Raw genomic sequence first — 15,000 nt, forward strand, 5'->3', positions numbered from 1 at the left:
CAAAGGGTTGACAAAAAGCTTACAGCACCTGGTATTCCCAGGCGGTCTCCCATCCAAGTACTAACCAGGCCCGAACCTGCTTAGCTTCCGAGATCAGACGAGATCAGGCGTACTCAGGCCGGTGTGGTCGTAAGCGAGAAAGTATCTCTTGGTGCACTATATAAAGTCAAAGTGGGTGTGATTAACAGCTGTTGCATTTTCACCATGTCGATAAGCATCTTTGTGTCACTCAAAAGTTGAAGAACTTGCATATAATGTAGCCATAATTTGTAGCACAGATTGTTGGATGAAATACAAACTAACCTTGCTTACTTATTTCAAAGCGACGGCACATATTTCAGCCTTGTGGGAAGAAACGGACAAAGGGTTGACAAAAAGCTTACAGCACCTGGTATTCCCAGGCGGTCTCCCATCCAAGTACTAACCAGGCCCGAACCTGCTTAGCTTCCGAGATCAGACGAGATCAGGCGTACTCAGGCCGGTGTGGTCGTAAGCGAGAAAGTATCTCTTGGTGCACTATATAAAGTCAAAGTGGGTGTGATTACCAGCTGTTGCATTTTCACCATGTCGATAAGCATCTTTGTGTCACTCAAAAAGTGGAAGAACTTGCATATAATGTAGCCATAATTTGTAGCACAGATTGTTGGATGAAATACAAACTAACCTTGCTTACTTATTTCAAAGCGACGGCACATATTTCAGCCTTGTGGGAAGAAACGGACAAAGGGTTGACAAAAAGCTTACAGCACCTGGTATTCCCAGGCGGTCTCCCATCCAAGTACTAACCAGGCCCGAACCTGCTTAGCTTCCGAGATCAGACGAGATCAGGCGTACTCAGGCCGGTGTGGTCGTAAGCGAGAAAGTATCTCTTGGTGCACTATATAAAGTCAAAGTGGGTGTGATTACCAGCTGTTGCATTTTCACCATGTCGATAAGCATCTTTGTGTCACTCAAAAAGTGGAAGAACTTGCATATAATGTAGCCATAATTTGTAGCACAGATTGTTGGATGAAATACAAACTAACCTTGCTTACTTATTTCAAAGCGACGGCACATATTTCAGCCTTGTGGGAAGAAACGGACAAAGGGTTGACAAAAAGCTTACAGCACCTGGTATTCCCAGGCGGTCTCCCATCCAAGTACTAACCAGGCCCGAACCTGCTTAGCTTCCGAGATCAGACGAGATCAGGCGTACTCAGGCCGGTGTGGTCGTAAGCGAGAAAGTATCTCTTGGTGCACTATATAAAGTCAAAGTGGGTGTGATTAACAGCTGTTGCATTTTCACCATGTCGATAAGCATCTTTGTGTCACTCAAAAAGTGGAAGAACTTGCATATAATGTAGCCATAATTTGTAGCACAGATTGTTGGATGAAATACAAACTAACCTTGCTTACTTATTTCAAAGCGACGGCACATATTTCAGCCTTGTGGGAAGAAACGGACAAAGGGTTGACAAAAAGCTTACAGCACCTGGTATTCCCAGGCGGTCTCCCATCCAAGTACTAACCAGGCCCGAACCTGCTTAGCTTCCGAGATCAGACGAGATCAGGCGTACTCAGGCCGGTGTGGTCGTAAGCGAGAAAGTATCTCTTGGTGCACTATATAAAGTCAAAGTGGGTGTGATTACCAGCTGTTGCATTTTCACCATGTCGATAAGCATCTTTGTGTCACTCAAAAAGTGGAAGAACTTGCATATAATGTAGCCATAATTTGTAGCACAGATTGTTGGATGAAATACAAACTAACCTTGCTTACTTATTTCAAAGCGACGGCACATATTTCAGCCTTGTGGGAAGAAACGGACAAAGGGTTGACAAAAAGCTTACAGCACCTGGTATTCCCAGGCGGTCTCCCATCCAAGTACTAACCAGGCCCGAACCTGCTTAGCTTCCGAGATCAGACGAGATCAGGCGTACTCAGGCCGGTGTGGTCGTAAGCGAGAAAGTATCTCTTGGTGCACTATATAAAGTCAAAGTGGGTGTGATTAACAGCTGTTGCATTTTCACCATGTCGATAAGCATCTTTGTGTCACTCAAAAAGTTGAAGAACTTGCATATAATGTAGCCATAATTTGTAGCACAGATTGTTGGATGAAATACAAACTAACCTTGCTTACTTATTTCAAAGCGACGGCACATATTTCAGCCTTGTGGGAAGAAACGGACAAAGGGTTGACAAAAAGCTTACAGCACCTGGTATTCCCAGGCGGTCTCCCATCCAAGTACTAACCAGGCCCGAACCTGCTTAGCTTCCGAGATCAGACGAGATCAGGCGTACTCAGGCCGGTGTGGTCGTAAGCGAGAAAGTATCTCTTGGTGCACTATATAAAGTCAAAGTGGGTGTGATTACCAGCTGTTGCATTTTCACCATGTCGATAAGCATCTTTGTGTCACTCAAAAAGTGGAAGAACTTGCATATAATGTAGCCATAATTTGTAGCACAGATTGTTGGATGAAATACAAACTAACCTTGCTTACTTATTTCAAAGCGACGGCACATATATTTCAGCCTTGTGGGAAGAAACGGACAAAGGGTTGACAAAAAGCTTACAGCACCTGGTATTCCCAGGCGGTCTCCCATCCAAGTACTAACCAGGCCCGAACCTGCTTAGCTTCCGAGATCAGACGAGATCAGGCGTACTCAGGCCGGTGTGGTCGTAAGCGAGAAAGTATCTCTTGGTGCACTATATAAAGTCAAAGTGGGTGTGATTACCAGCTGTTGCATTTTCACCATGTCGATAAGCATCTTTGTGTCACTCAAAAAGTGGAAGAACTTGCATATAATGTAGCCATAATTTGTAGCACAGATTGTTGGATGAAATACAAACTAACCTTGCTTACTTATTTCAAAGCGACGGCACATATTTCAGCCTTGTGGGAAGAAACGGACAAAGGGTTGACAAAAAGCTTACAGCACCTGGTATTCCCAGGCGGTCTCCCATCCAAGTACTAACCAGGCCCGAACCTGCTTAGCTTCCGAGATCAGACGAGATCAGGCGTACTCAGGCCGGTGTGGTCGTAAGCGAGAAAGTATCTCTTGGTGCACTATATAAAGTCAAAGTGGGTGTGATTAACAGCTGTTGCATTTTCACCATGTCGATAAGCATCTTTGTGTCACTCAAAAAGTGGAAGAACTTGCATATAATGTAGCCATAATTTGTAGCACAGATTGTTGGATGAAATACAAACTAACCTTGCTTACTTATTTCAAAGCGACGGCACATATTTCAGCCTTGTGGGAAGAAACGGACAAAGGGTTGACAAAAAGCTTACAGCACCTGGTATTCCCAGGCGGTCTCCCATCCAAGTACTAACCAGGCCCGAACCTGCTTAGCTTCCGAGATCAGACGAGATCAGGCGTACTCAGGCCGGTGTGGTCGTAAGCGAGAAAGTATCTCTTGGTGCACTATATAAAGTCAAAGTGGGTGTGATTAACAGCTGTTGCATTTTCACCATGTCGATAAGCATCTTTGTGTCACTCAAAAAGTTGAAGAACTTGCATATAATGTAGCCATAATTTGTAGCACAGATTGTTGGATGAAATACAAACTAACCTTGCTTACTTATTTCAAAGCGACGGCACATATTTCAGCCTTGTGGGAAGAAACGGACAAAGGGTTGACAAAAAGCTTACAGCACCTGGTATTCCCAGGCGGTCTCCCATCCAAGTACTAACCAGGCCCGAACCTGCTTAGCTTCCGAGATCAGACGAGATCAGGCGTACTCAGGCCGGTGTGGTCGTAAGCGAGAAAGTATCTCTTGGTGCACTATATAAAGTCAAAGTGGGTGTGATTACCAGCTGTTGCATTTTCACCATGTCGATAAGCATCTTTGTGTCACTCAAAAAGTGGAAGAACTTGCATATAATGTAGCCATAATTTGTAGCACAGATTGTTGGATGAAATACAAACTAACCTTGCTTACTTATTTCAAAGCGACGGCACATATTTCAGCCTTGTGGGAAGAAACGGACAAAGGGTTGACAAAAAGCTTACAGCACCTGGTATTCCCAGGCGGTCTCCCATCCAAGTACTAACCAGGCCCGAACCTGCTTAGCTTCCGAGATCAGACGAGATCAGGCGTACTCAGGCCGGTGTGGTCGTAAGCGAGAAAGTATCTCTTGGTGCACTATATAAAGTCAAAGTGGGTGTGATTAACAGCTGTTGCATTTTCACCATGTCGATAAGCATCTTTGTGTCACTCAAAAAGTGGAAGAACTTGCATATAATGTAGCCATAATTTGTAGCACAGATTGTTGGATGAAATACAAACTAACCTTGCTTACTTATTTCAAAGCGACGGCACATATTTCAGCCTTGTGGGAAGAAACGGACAAAGGGTTGACAAAAAGCTTACAGCACCTGGTATTCCCAGGCGGTCTCCCATCCAAGTACTAACCAGGCCCGAACCTGCTTAGCTTCCGAGATCAGACGAGATCAGGCGTACTCAGGCCGGTGTGGTCGTAAGCGAGAAAGTATCTCTTGGTGCACTATAAAGTCAAAGTGGGTGTGATTAACAGCTGTTGCATTTTCACCATGTCGATAAGCATCTTTGTGTCACTCAAAAAGTGGAAGAACTTGCATATAATGTAGCCATAATTTGTAGCACAGATTGTTGGATGAAATACAAACTAACCTTGCTTACTTATTTCAAAGCGACGGCACATATTTCAGCCTTGTGGGAAGAAACGGACAAAGGGTTGACAAAAAGCTTACAGCACCTGGTATTCCCAGGCGGTCTCCCATCCAAGTACTAACCAGGCCCGAACCTGCTTAGCTTCCGAGATCAGACGAGATCAGGCGTACTCAGGCCGGTGTGGTCGTAAGCGAGAAAGTATCTCTTGGTGCACTATATAAAGTCAAAGTGGGTGTGATTAACAGCTGTTGCATTTTCACCATGTCGATAAGCATCTTTGTGTCACTCAAAAAGTTGAAGAACTTGCATATAATGTAGCCATAATTTGTAGCACAGATTGTTGGATGAAATACAACTAACCTTGCTTACTTATTTCAAAGCGACGGCACATATTTCAGCCTTGTGGGAAGAAACGGACAAAGGGTTGACAAAAGCTTACAGCACCTGGTATTCCCAGGCGGTCTCCCATCCAAGTACTAACCAGGCCCGAACCTGCTTAGCTTCCGAGATCAGACGAGATCAGGCGTACTCAGGCCGGTGTGGTCGTAAGCGAGAAAGTATCTCTTGGTGCACTATATAAAGTCAAAGTGGGTGTGATTACCAGCTGTTGCATTTTCACCATGTCGATAAGCATCTTTGTGTCACTCAAAAAGTGGAAGAACTTGCATATAATGTAGCCATAATTTGTAGCACAGATTGTTGGATGAAATACAAACTAACCTTGCTTACTTATTTCAAAGCGACGGCACATATTTCAGCCTTGTGGGAAGAAACGGACAAAGGGTTGACAAAAAGCTTACAGCACCTGGTATTCCCAGGCGGTCTCCCATCCAAGTACTAACCAGGCCCGAACCTGCTTAGCTTCCGAGATCAGACGAGATCAGGCGTACTCAGGCCGGTGTGGTCGTAAGCGAGAAAGTATCTCTTGGTGCACTATATAAAGTCAAAGTGGGTGTGATTAACAGCTGTTGCATTTTCACCATGTCGATAAGCATCTTTGTGTCACTCAAAAAGTGGAAGAACTTGCATATAATGTAGCCATAATTTGTAGCACAGATTGTTGGATGAAATACAAACTAACCTTGCTTACTTATTTCAAAGCGACGGCACATATTTCAGCCTTGTGGGAAGAAACGGACAAAGGGTTGACAAAAAGCTTACAGCACCTGGTATTCCCAGGCGGTCTCCCATCCAAGTACTAACCAGGCCCGAACCTGCTTAGCTTCCGAGATCAGACGAGATCAGGCGTACTCAGGCCGGTGTGGTCGTAAGCGAGAAAGTATCTCTTGGTGCACTATATAAAGTCAAAGTGGGTGTGATTAACAGCTGTTGCATTTTCACCATGTCGATAAGCATCTTTGTGTCACTCAAAAAGTTGAAGAACTTGCATATAATGTAGCCATAATTTGTAGCACAGATTGTTGGATGAAATACAAACTAACCTTGCTTACTTATTTCAAAGCGACGGCACATATTTCAGCCTTGTGGGAAGAAACGGACAAAGGGTTGACAAAAAGCTTACAGCACCTGGTATTCCCAGGCGGTCTCCCATCCAAGTACTAACCAGGCCCGAACCTGCTTAGCTTCCGAGATCAGACGAGATCAGGCGTACTCAGGCCGGTGTGGTCGTAAGCGAGAAAGTATCTCTTGGTGCACTATATAAAGTCAAAGTGGGTGTGATTACCAGCTGTTGCATTTTCACCATGTCGATAAGCATCTTTGTGTCACTCAAAAAGTGGAAGAACTTGCATATAATGTAGCCATAATTTGTAGCACAGATTGTTGGATGAAATACAAACTAACCTTGCTTACTTATTTCAAAGCGACGGCACATATTTCAGCCTTGTGGGAAGAAACGGACAAAGGGTTGACAAAAAGCTTACAGCACCTGGTATTCCCAGGCGGTCTCCCATCCAAGTACTAACCAGGCCCGAACCTGCTTAGCTTCCGAGATCAGACGAGATCAGGCGTACTCAGGCCGGTGTGGTCGTAAGCGAGAAAGTATCTCTTGGTGCACTATATAAAGTCAAAGTGGGTGTGATTAACAGCTGTTGCATTTTCACCATGTCGATAAGCATCTTTGTGTCACTCAAAAAGTGGAAGAACTTGCATATAATGTAGCCATAATTTGTAGCACAGATTGTTGGATGAAATACAAACTAACCTTGCTTACTTATTTCAAAGCGACGGCACATATTTCAGCCTTGTGGGAAGAAACGGACAAAGGGTTGACAAAAAGCTTACAGCACCTGGTATTCCCAGGCGGTCTCCCATCCAAGTACTAACCAGGCCCGAACCTGCTTAGCTTCCGAGATCAGACGAGATAGTATCTCTTGGTGCACTATATAAAGTCAAAGTGGGTGTGATTAACAGCTGTTGCATTTTCACCATGTCGATAAGCATCTTTGTGTCACTCAAAAAGTTGAAGAACTTGCATATAATGTAGCCATAATTTGTAGCACAGATTGTTGGATGAAATACAAACTAACCTTGCTTACTTATTTCAAAGCGACGGCACATATTTCAGCCTTGTGGGAAGAAACGGACAAAGGGTTGACAAAAAGCTTACAGCACCTGGTATTCCCAGGCGGTCTCCCATCCAAGTACTAACCAGGCCCGAACCTGCTTAGCTTCCGAGATCAGACGAGATCAGGCGTACTCAGGCCGGTGTGGTCGTAAGCGAGAAAGTATCTCTTGGTGCACTATATAAAGTCAAAGTGGGTGTGATTACCAGCTGTTGCATTTTCACCATGTCGATAAGCATCTTTGTGTCACTCAAAAAGTGGAAGAACTTGCATATAATGTAGCCATAATTTGTAGCACAGATTGTTGGATGAAATACAAACTAACCTTGCTTACTTATTTCAAAGCGACGGCACATATTTCAGCCTTGTGGGAAGAAACGGACAAAGGGTTGACAAAAAGCTTACAGCACCTGGTATTCCCAGGCGGTCTCCCATCCAAGTACTAACCAGGCCCGAACCTGCTTAGCTTCCGAGATCAGACGAGATCAGGCGTACTCAGGCCGGTGTGGTCGTAAGCGAGAAAGTATCTCTTGGTGCACTATATAAAGTCAAAGTGGGTGTGATTACCAGCTGTTGCATTTTCACCATGTCGATAAGCATCTTTGTGTCACTCAAAAAGTGGAAGAACTTGCATATAATGTAGCCATAATTTGTAGCACAGATTGTTGGATGAAATACAAACTAACCTTGCTTACTTATTTCAAAGCGACGGCACATATTTCAGCCTTGTGGGAAGAAACGGACAAAGGGTTGACAAAAAGCTTACAGCACCTGGTATTCCCAGGCGGTCTCCCATCCAAGTACTAACCAGGCCCGAACCTGCTTAGCTTCTGAGATCAGACGAGATCAGGCGTACTCAGGCCGGTGTGGTCGTAAGCGAGAAAGTATCTCTTGGTGCACTATATAAAGTCAAAGTGGGTGTGATTAACAGCTGTTGCATTTTCACCATGTCGATAAGCATCTTTGTGTCACTCAAAAAGTTGAAGAACTTGCATATAATGTAGCCATAATTTGTAGCACAGATTGTTGGATGAAATACAAACTAACCTTGCTTACTTATTTCAAAGCGACGGCACATATTTCAGCCTTGTGGGAAGAAACGGACAAAGGGTTGACAAAAGCTTACAGCACCTGGTATTCCCAGGCGGTCTCCCATCCAAGTACTAACCAGGCCCGAACCTGCTTAGCTTCCGAGATCAGACGAGATCAGGCGTACTCAGGCCGGTGTGGTCGTAAGCGAGAAAGTATCTCTTGGTGCACTATATAAAGTCAAAGTGGGTGTGATTACCAGCTGCATTTTCACCATGTCGATAAGCATCTTTGTGTCACTCAAAAAGTGGAAGAACTTGCATATAATGTAGCCATAATTTGTAGCACAGATTGTTGGATGAAATACAAACTAACCTTGCTTACTTATTTCAAAGCGACGGCACATATTTCAGCCTTGTGGGAAGAAACGGACAAAGGGTTGACAAAAAGCTTACAGCACCTGGTATTCCCAGGCGGTCTCCCATCCAAGTACTAACCAGGCCCGAACCTGCTTAGCTTCCGAGATCAGACGAGATCAGGCGTACTCAGGCCGGTGTGGTCGTAAGCGAGAAAGTATCTCTTGGTGCACTATATAAAGTCAAAGTGGGTGTGATTACCAGCTGTTGCATTTTCACCATGTCGATAAGCATCTTTGTGTCACTCAAAAAGTTGAAGAACTTGCATATAATGTAGCCATAATTTGTAGCACAGATTGTTGGATGAAATACAAACTAACCTTGCTTACTTATTTCAAAGCGACGGCACATATTTCAGCCTTGTGGGAAGAAACGGACAAAGGGTTGACAAAAAGCTTACAGCACCTGGTATTCCCAGGCGGTCTCCCATCCAAGTACTAACCAGGCCCGAACCTGCTTAGCTTCCGAGATCAGACGAGATCAGGCGTACTCAGGCCGGTGTGGTCGTAAGCGAGAAAGTATCTCTTGGTGCACTATATAAAGTCAAAGTGGGTGTGATTACCAGCTGTTGCATTTTCACCATGTCGATAAGCATCTTTGTGTCACTCAAAAAGTGGAAGAACTTGCATATAATGTAGCCATAATTTGTAGCACAGATTGTTGGATGAAATACAAACTAACCTTGCTTACTTATTTCAAAGCGACGGCACATATTTCAGCCTTGTGGGAAGAAACGGACAAAGGGTTGACAAAAAGCTTACAGCACCTGGTATTCCCAGGCGGTCTCCCATCCAAGTACTAACCAGGCCCGAACCTGCTTAGCTTCCGAGATCAGACGAGATCAGGCGTACTCAGGCCGGTGTGGTCGTAAGCGAGAAAGTATCTCTTGGTGCACTATATAAAGTCAAAGTGGGTGTGATTACCAGCTGTTGCATTTTCACCATGTCGATAAGCATCTTTGTGTCACTCAAAAGTGGAAGAACTTGCATATAATGTAGCCATAATTTGTAGCACAGATTGTTGGATGAAATACAAACTAACCTTGCTTACTTATTTCAAAGCGACGGCACATATTTCAGCCTTGTGGGAAGAAACGGACAAAGGGTTGACAAAAAGCTTACAGCACCTGGTATTCCCAGGCGGTCTCCCATCCAAGTACTAACCAGGCCCGAACCTGCTTAGCTTCCGAGATCAGACGAGATCAGGCGTACTCAGGCCGGTGTGGTCGTAAGCGAGAAAGTATCTCTTGGTGCACTATATAAAGTCAAAGTGGGTGTGATTACCAGCTGTTGCATTTTCACCATGTCGATAAGCATCTTTGTGTCACTCAAAAAGTGGAAGAACTTGCATATAATGTAGCCATAATTTGTAGCACAGATTGTTGGATGAAATACAAACTAACCTTGCTTACTTATTTCAAAGCGACGGCACATATTTCAGCCTTGTGGGAAGAAACGGACAAAGGGTTGACAAAAGCTTACAGCACCTGGTATTCCCAGGCGGTCTCCCATCCAAGTACTAACCAGGCCCGAACCTGCTTAGCTTCCTGAGATCAGACGAGATCAGGCGTACTCAGGCCGGTGTGGTCGTAAGCGAGAAAGTATCTCTTGGTGCACTATATAAAGTCAAAGTGGGTGTGATTACCAGCTGTTGCATTTTCACCATGTCGATAAGCATCTTTGTGTCACTCAAAAAGTGGAAGAACTTGCATATAATGTAGCCATAATTTGTAGCACAGATTGTTGGATGAAATACAAACTAACCTTGCTTACTTATTTCAAAGCGACGGCACATATTTCAGCCTTGTGGGAAGAAACGGACAAAGGGTTGACAAAAAGAGCACCTGGTATTCCCAGGCGGTCTCCCTGGTATTCCCAGGCGAAGTCTCCCATCCAAGTACCTGCTTACTTATTTAAGCTTACAGCACCCAGGTCTCCCCCAAGTACTAACCAGGCCCGAACCTGCTTAGCTTCCGAGATCAGACGAGATCAGGCGTACTCAGGCCGGTGTGGTCGTAAGCGAGAAAGTATCTCTTGGTGCACTATATAAAGTCAAAGTGGGTGTGATTACCAGCTGTTGCATTTTCACCATGTCGATAAGCATCTTTGTGTCACTCAAAAAGTGGAAGAACTTGCATATAATGTAGCCATAATTTGTAGCACAGATTGTTGGATGAAATACAAACTAACCTTGCTTACTTATTTCAAAGCGACGGCACATATTTCAGCCTTGTGGGAAGAAACGGACAAAGGGTTGACAAAAAGCTTACAGCACCTGGTATTCCCAGGCGGTCTCCCATCCAAGTACTAACCAGGCCCGAACCTGCTTAGCTTCTGAGATCAGACGAGATCAGGCGTACTCAGGCCGGTGTGGTCGTAAGCGAGAAAGTATCTCTTGGTGCACTATATAAAGTCAAAGTGGGTGTGATTACCAGCTGTTGCATTTTCACCATGTCGATAAGCATCTTTGTGTCACTCAAAAAGTGGAAGAACTTGCATATAATGTAGCCATAATTTGTAGCACAGATTGTTGGATGAAATACAAACTAACCTTGCTTACTTATTTCAAAGCGACGGCACATATTTCAGCCTTGTGGGAAGAAACGGACAAAGGGTTGACAAAAAGCTTACAGCACCTGGTATTCCCAGGCGGTCTCCCATCCAAGTACTAACCAGGCCCGAACCTGCTTAGCTTCCGAGATCAGACGAGATCAGGCGTACTCAGGCCGGTGTGGTCGTAAGCGAGAAACTATCTCTTGGTGCACTATATAAAGTCAAAGTGGGTGTGATTAACAGCTGTTGCATTTTCACCATGTCGATAAGCATCTTTGTGTCACTCAAAAAGTTGAAGAACTTGCATATAATGTAGCCATAATTTGTAGCACAGATTGTTGGATGAAATACAAACTAACCTTGCTTACTTATTTCAAAGCGACGGCACATATTTCAGCCTTGTGGGAAGAAACGGACAAAGGGTTGACAAAAGCTTACAGCACCTGGTATTCCCAGGCGGTCTCCCATCCAAGTACTAACCAGGCCCGAACCTGCTTAGCTTCCGAGATCAGACGAGATCAGGCGTACTCAGGCCGGTGTGGTCGTAAGCGAGAAAGTATCTCTTGGTGCACTATATAAAGTCAAAGTGGGTGTGATTACCAGCTGTTGCATTTTCACCATGTCGATAAGCATCTTTGTGTCACTCAAAAAGTGGAAGAACTTGCATATAATGTAGCCATAATTTGTAGCACAGATTGTTGGATGAAATACAAACTAACCTTGCTTACTTATTTCAAAGCGACGGCACATATTTCAGCCTTGTGGGAAGAAACGGACAAAGGGTTGACAAAAAGCTTACAGCACCTGGTATTCCCAGGCGGTCTCCCATCCAAGTACTAACCAGGCCCGAACCTGCTTAGCTTCCGAGATCAGACGAGATCAGGCGTACTCAGGCCGGTGTGGTCGTAAGCGAGAAAGTATCTCTTGGTGCACTATATAAAGTCAAAGTGGGTGTGATTACCAGCTGTTGCATTTTCACCATGTCGATAAGCATCTTTGTGTCACTCAAAAAGTGGAAGAACTTGCATATAATGTAGCCATAATTTGTAGCACAGATTGTTGGATGAAATACAAACTAACCTTGCTTACTTATTTCAAAGCGACGGCACATATTTCAGCCTTGTGGGAAGAAACGGACAAAGGGTTGACAAAAAGCTTACAGCACCTGGTATTCCCAGGCGGTCTCCCATCCAAGTACTAACCAGGCCCGAACCTGCTTAGCTTCCGAGATCAGACGAGATCAGGCGTACTCAGGCCGGTGTGGTCGTAAGCGAGAAAGTATCTCTTGGTGCACTATATAAAGTCAAAGTGGGTGTGATTACCAGCTGTTGCATTTTCACCATGTCGATAAGCATCTTTGTGTCACTCAAAAAGTGGAAGAACTTGCATATAATGTAGCCATAATTTGTAGCACAGATTGTTGGATGAAATACAAACTAACCTTGCTTACTTATTTCAAAGCGACGGCACATATTTCAGCCTTGTGGGAAGAAACGGACAAAGGGTTGACAAAAAGCTTACAGCACCTGGTATTCCCAGGCGGTCTCCCATCCAAGTACTAACCAGGCCCGAACCTGCTGCTTCCGAGATCAGACGAGATCAGGCGTACTCAGGCCGGTGTGGTCGTAAGCGAGAAAGTATCTCTTGGTGCACTATATAAAGTCAAAGTGGGTGTGATTACCAGCTGTTGCATTTTCACCATGTCGATAAGCATCTTTGTGTCACTCAAAAAGTGGAAGAACTTGCATATAATGTAGCCATAATTTGTAGCACAGATTGTTGGATGAAATACAAACTAACCTTGCTTACTTATTTCAAAGCGACGGCACATATTTCAGCCTTGTGGGAAGAAACGGACAAAGGGTTGACAAAAAGCTTACAGCACCTGGTATTCCCAGGCGGTCTCCCATCCAAGTACTAACCAGGCCCGAACCTGCTTAGCTTCCGAGATCAGACGAGATCAGGCGTACTCAGGCCGGTGTGGTCGTAAGCGAGAAAGTATCTCTTGGTGCACTATATAAAGTCAAAGTGGGTGTGATTACCAGCTGTTGCATTTTCACCATGTCGATAAGCATCTTGTGTCACTCAAAAAGTGGAAGAACTTGCATATAATGTAGCCATAATTTGTAGCACAGATTGTTGGATGAAATACAAACTAACCTTGCTTACTTATTTCAAAGCGACGGCACATATTTCAGCCTTGTGGGAAGAAACGGACAAAGGGTTGACAAAAAGCTTACAGCACCTGGTATTCCCAGGCGGTCTCCCATCCAAGTACTAACCAGGCCCGAACCTGCTTAGCTTCCGAGATCAGACGAGATCAGGCGTACTCAGGCCGGTGTGGTCGTAAGCGAGAAAGTATCTCTTGGTGCACTATATAAAGTCAAAGTGGGTGTGATTACCAGCTGTTGCATTTTCACCATGTCGATAAGCATCTTTGTGTCACTCAAAAAGTGGAAGAACTTGCATATAATGTAGCCATAATTTGTAGCACAGATTGTTGGATGAAATACAAACTAACCTTGCTTACTTATTTCAAAGCGACGGCACATATTTCAGCCTTGTGGGAAGAAACGGACAAAGGGTTGACAAAAAGCTTACAGCACCTGGTATTCCCAGGCGGTCTCCCATCCAAGTACTAACCAGGCCCGAACCTGCTTAGCTTCTGAGATCAGACGAGATCAGGCGTACTCAGGCCGGTGTGGTCGTAAGCGAGAAAGTATCTCTTGGTGCACTATATAAAGTCAAAGTGGGTGTGATTACCAGCTGTTGCATTTTCACCATGTCGATAAGCATCTTTGTGTCACTCAAAAGTGGAAGAACTTGCATATAATGTAGCCATAATTTGTAGCACAGATTGTTGGATGAAATACAAACTAACCTTGCTTACTTATTTCAAAGCGACGGCACATATTTCAGCCTTGTGGGAAGAAACGGACAAAGGGTTGACAAAAAGCTTACAGCACCTGGTATTCCCAGGCGGTCTCCCATCCAAGTACTAACCAGGCCCGAACCTGCTTAGCTTCCGAGATCAGACGAGATCAGGCGTACTCAGGCCGGTGTGGTCGTAAGCGAGAAAGTATCTCTTGGTGCACTATATAAAGTCAAAGTGGGTGTGATTACCAGCTGTTGCATTTTCACCATGTCGATAAGCATCTTTGTGTCACTCAAAAAGTGGAAGAACTTGCATATAATGTAGCCATAATTTGTAGCACAGATTGTTGGATGAAATACAAACTAACCTTGCTTACTTATTTCAAAGCGACGGCACATATTTCAGCCTTGTGGGAAGAAACGGACAAAGGGTTGACAAAAAGCTTACAGCACCTGGTATTCCCAGGCGGTCTCCCATCCAAGTACTAACCAGGCCCGAACCTGCTTAGCTTCCGAGATCAGACGAGATCAGGCGTACTCAGGCCGGTGTGGTCGTAAGCGAGAAAGTATCTCTTGGTGCACTATATAAAGTCAAAGTGGGTGTGATTACCAGCTGTTGCATTTTCACCATGTCGATAAGCATCTTTGTGTCACTCAAAAAGTGGAAGAACTTGCATATAATGTAGCCATAATTTGTAGCACAGATTGTTGGATGAAATACAAACTAACCTTGCTTACTTATTTCAAAGCGACGGCACATATTTCAGCCTTGTGGGAAGAAACGGACAAAGGGTTGACAAAAAGCTTACAGCACCTGGTATTCCCAGGCGGTCTCCCATCCAAGTACTAACCAGGCCCGAACCTGCTTAGCTTCCGAGATCAGACGAGATCAGGCGTACTCAGGCCGGTGTGGTCGTAAGCGAGAAAGTATCTCTTGGTGCACTATATAAAGTCAAAGTGGGTGTGATT

The 15,000-nt window shown here is 44.5% G+C and overlaps 39 non-coding genes and 2 pseudogenes across 39 annotated transcripts; all 41 read right to left on the bottom strand.

The window, feature by feature from the left end:
- Positions 1–16: 16 nt before the first annotated feature.
- LOC124044532 lies at positions 17–135 on the bottom strand. The gene has a single exon (XR_006840510.1). It is a non-coding gene; the product is annotated as a 5S ribosomal RNA (ribosomal RNA).
- A 241-nt stretch (positions 136–376) lies between these two features.
- On the bottom strand, positions 377–495 carry LOC124044533. The gene has a single exon (XR_006840511.1). It is a non-coding gene; the product is annotated as a 5S ribosomal RNA (ribosomal RNA).
- A 242-nt stretch (positions 496–737) lies between these two features.
- Positions 738–856, bottom strand: LOC124044534. Its single transcript, XR_006840512.1, has one exon. It is a non-coding gene; the product is annotated as a 5S ribosomal RNA (ribosomal RNA).
- Positions 857–1,098: 242 nt separating this feature from the next.
- On the bottom strand, positions 1,099–1,217 carry LOC124044536. The gene has a single exon (XR_006840514.1). It is a non-coding gene; the product is annotated as a 5S ribosomal RNA (ribosomal RNA).
- A 242-nt stretch (positions 1,218–1,459) lies between these two features.
- LOC124044537 lies at positions 1,460–1,578 on the bottom strand. The gene has a single exon (XR_006840515.1). It is a non-coding gene; the product is annotated as a 5S ribosomal RNA (ribosomal RNA).
- A 242-nt stretch (positions 1,579–1,820) lies between these two features.
- On the bottom strand, positions 1,821–1,939 carry LOC124044538. The gene has a single exon (XR_006840516.1). It is a non-coding gene; the product is annotated as a 5S ribosomal RNA (ribosomal RNA).
- Positions 1,940–2,181: 242 nt separating this feature from the next.
- On the bottom strand, positions 2,182–2,300 carry LOC124044539. The gene has a single exon (XR_006840517.1). It is a non-coding gene; the product is annotated as a 5S ribosomal RNA (ribosomal RNA).
- Positions 2,301–2,544: 244 nt separating this feature from the next.
- LOC124044540 lies at positions 2,545–2,663 on the bottom strand. The gene has a single exon (XR_006840518.1). It is a non-coding gene; the product is annotated as a 5S ribosomal RNA (ribosomal RNA).
- Positions 2,664–2,905: 242 nt separating this feature from the next.
- On the bottom strand, positions 2,906–3,024 carry LOC124044541. The gene has a single exon (XR_006840519.1). It is a non-coding gene; the product is annotated as a 5S ribosomal RNA (ribosomal RNA).
- Positions 3,025–3,266: 242 nt separating this feature from the next.
- LOC124044542 lies at positions 3,267–3,385 on the bottom strand. Its single transcript, XR_006840520.1, has one exon. It is a non-coding gene; the product is annotated as a 5S ribosomal RNA (ribosomal RNA).
- A 242-nt stretch (positions 3,386–3,627) lies between these two features.
- Positions 3,628–3,746, bottom strand: LOC124044544. Its single transcript, XR_006840521.1, has one exon. It is a non-coding gene; the product is annotated as a 5S ribosomal RNA (ribosomal RNA).
- A 242-nt stretch (positions 3,747–3,988) lies between these two features.
- Positions 3,989–4,107, bottom strand: LOC124044545. Its single transcript, XR_006840522.1, has one exon. It is a non-coding gene; the product is annotated as a 5S ribosomal RNA (ribosomal RNA).
- Positions 4,108–4,349: 242 nt separating this feature from the next.
- LOC124044546 lies at positions 4,350–4,468 on the bottom strand. The gene has a single exon (XR_006840523.1). It is a non-coding gene; the product is annotated as a 5S ribosomal RNA (ribosomal RNA).
- Positions 4,469–4,708: 240 nt separating this feature from the next.
- Positions 4,709–4,827, bottom strand: LOC124044548. The gene has a single exon (XR_006840525.1). It is a non-coding gene; the product is annotated as a 5S ribosomal RNA (ribosomal RNA).
- A 240-nt stretch (positions 4,828–5,067) lies between these two features.
- On the bottom strand, positions 5,068–5,186 carry LOC124044549. Its single transcript, XR_006840526.1, has one exon. It is a non-coding gene; the product is annotated as a 5S ribosomal RNA (ribosomal RNA).
- Positions 5,187–5,428: 242 nt separating this feature from the next.
- On the bottom strand, positions 5,429–5,547 carry LOC124044550. Its single transcript, XR_006840527.1, has one exon. It is a non-coding gene; the product is annotated as a 5S ribosomal RNA (ribosomal RNA).
- A 242-nt stretch (positions 5,548–5,789) lies between these two features.
- Positions 5,790–5,908, bottom strand: LOC124044551. Its single transcript, XR_006840528.1, has one exon. It is a non-coding gene; the product is annotated as a 5S ribosomal RNA (ribosomal RNA).
- A 242-nt stretch (positions 5,909–6,150) lies between these two features.
- Positions 6,151–6,269, bottom strand: LOC124044552. The gene has a single exon (XR_006840529.1). It is a non-coding gene; the product is annotated as a 5S ribosomal RNA (ribosomal RNA).
- Positions 6,270–6,511: 242 nt separating this feature from the next.
- LOC124044553 lies at positions 6,512–6,630 on the bottom strand. Its single transcript, XR_006840530.1, has one exon. It is a non-coding gene; the product is annotated as a 5S ribosomal RNA (ribosomal RNA).
- Positions 6,631–7,197: 567 nt separating this feature from the next.
- On the bottom strand, positions 7,198–7,316 carry LOC124044555. Its single transcript, XR_006840531.1, has one exon. It is a non-coding gene; the product is annotated as a 5S ribosomal RNA (ribosomal RNA).
- Positions 7,317–7,558: 242 nt separating this feature from the next.
- Positions 7,559–7,677, bottom strand: LOC124044556. Its single transcript, XR_006840532.1, has one exon. It is a non-coding gene; the product is annotated as a 5S ribosomal RNA (ribosomal RNA).
- A 242-nt stretch (positions 7,678–7,919) lies between these two features.
- Positions 7,920–8,038, bottom strand: LOC124044819. Its single transcript, XR_006840756.1, has one exon. It is a non-coding gene; the product is annotated as a 5S ribosomal RNA (ribosomal RNA).
- A 241-nt stretch (positions 8,039–8,279) lies between these two features.
- On the bottom strand, positions 8,280–8,398 carry LOC124044557. The gene has a single exon (XR_006840533.1). It is a non-coding gene; the product is annotated as a 5S ribosomal RNA (ribosomal RNA).
- Positions 8,399–8,637: 239 nt separating this feature from the next.
- Positions 8,638–8,756, bottom strand: LOC124044558. The gene has a single exon (XR_006840534.1). It is a non-coding gene; the product is annotated as a 5S ribosomal RNA (ribosomal RNA).
- Positions 8,757–8,998: 242 nt separating this feature from the next.
- Positions 8,999–9,117, bottom strand: LOC124044560. The gene has a single exon (XR_006840537.1). It is a non-coding gene; the product is annotated as a 5S ribosomal RNA (ribosomal RNA).
- Positions 9,118–9,359: 242 nt separating this feature from the next.
- LOC124044561 lies at positions 9,360–9,478 on the bottom strand. The gene has a single exon (XR_006840538.1). It is a non-coding gene; the product is annotated as a 5S ribosomal RNA (ribosomal RNA).
- Positions 9,479–9,719: 241 nt separating this feature from the next.
- On the bottom strand, positions 9,720–9,838 carry LOC124044562. The gene has a single exon (XR_006840539.1). It is a non-coding gene; the product is annotated as a 5S ribosomal RNA (ribosomal RNA).
- Positions 9,839–10,079: 241 nt separating this feature from the next.
- LOC124044679 lies at positions 10,080–10,199 on the bottom strand. Its single transcript, XR_006840653.1, has one exon. It is a non-coding gene; the product is annotated as a 5S ribosomal RNA (ribosomal RNA).
- Positions 10,200–10,520: 321 nt separating this feature from the next.
- Positions 10,521–10,625, bottom strand: LOC124044717 (annotated as a pseudogene).
- A 242-nt stretch (positions 10,626–10,867) lies between these two features.
- On the bottom strand, positions 10,868–10,986 carry LOC124044501. The gene has a single exon (XR_006840480.1). It is a non-coding gene; the product is annotated as a 5S ribosomal RNA (ribosomal RNA).
- A 242-nt stretch (positions 10,987–11,228) lies between these two features.
- On the bottom strand, positions 11,229–11,347 carry LOC124044563. Its single transcript, XR_006840540.1, has one exon. It is a non-coding gene; the product is annotated as a 5S ribosomal RNA (ribosomal RNA).
- Positions 11,348–11,588: 241 nt separating this feature from the next.
- On the bottom strand, positions 11,589–11,707 carry LOC124044564. Its single transcript, XR_006840541.1, has one exon. It is a non-coding gene; the product is annotated as a 5S ribosomal RNA (ribosomal RNA).
- Positions 11,708–11,949: 242 nt separating this feature from the next.
- Positions 11,950–12,068, bottom strand: LOC124044565. The gene has a single exon (XR_006840542.1). It is a non-coding gene; the product is annotated as a 5S ribosomal RNA (ribosomal RNA).
- Positions 12,069–12,310: 242 nt separating this feature from the next.
- On the bottom strand, positions 12,311–12,429 carry LOC124044566. The gene has a single exon (XR_006840543.1). It is a non-coding gene; the product is annotated as a 5S ribosomal RNA (ribosomal RNA).
- A 242-nt stretch (positions 12,430–12,671) lies between these two features.
- On the bottom strand, positions 12,672–12,788 carry LOC124044703 (annotated as a pseudogene).
- A 242-nt stretch (positions 12,789–13,030) lies between these two features.
- LOC124044567 lies at positions 13,031–13,149 on the bottom strand. The gene has a single exon (XR_006840544.1). It is a non-coding gene; the product is annotated as a 5S ribosomal RNA (ribosomal RNA).
- A 241-nt stretch (positions 13,150–13,390) lies between these two features.
- Positions 13,391–13,509, bottom strand: LOC124044568. The gene has a single exon (XR_006840545.1). It is a non-coding gene; the product is annotated as a 5S ribosomal RNA (ribosomal RNA).
- Positions 13,510–13,751: 242 nt separating this feature from the next.
- On the bottom strand, positions 13,752–13,870 carry LOC124044512. The gene has a single exon (XR_006840491.1). It is a non-coding gene; the product is annotated as a 5S ribosomal RNA (ribosomal RNA).
- Positions 13,871–14,111: 241 nt separating this feature from the next.
- Positions 14,112–14,230, bottom strand: LOC124044569. The gene has a single exon (XR_006840546.1). It is a non-coding gene; the product is annotated as a 5S ribosomal RNA (ribosomal RNA).
- Positions 14,231–14,472: 242 nt separating this feature from the next.
- Positions 14,473–14,591, bottom strand: LOC124044571. Its single transcript, XR_006840548.1, has one exon. It is a non-coding gene; the product is annotated as a 5S ribosomal RNA (ribosomal RNA).
- Positions 14,592–14,833: 242 nt separating this feature from the next.
- On the bottom strand, positions 14,834–14,952 carry LOC124044572. Its single transcript, XR_006840549.1, has one exon. It is a non-coding gene; the product is annotated as a 5S ribosomal RNA (ribosomal RNA).
- Between the last annotated feature and the right edge of the window lie 48 nt (positions 14,953–15,000).

This window comes from Oncorhynchus gorbuscha, linkage group LG09, assembly GCF_021184085.1.
Source record: "Oncorhynchus gorbuscha isolate QuinsamMale2020 ecotype Even-year linkage group LG09, OgorEven_v1.0, whole genome shotgun sequence".
Lineage (NCBI taxonomy): Eukaryota > Metazoa > Chordata > Actinopteri > Salmoniformes > Salmonidae > Oncorhynchus > Oncorhynchus gorbuscha.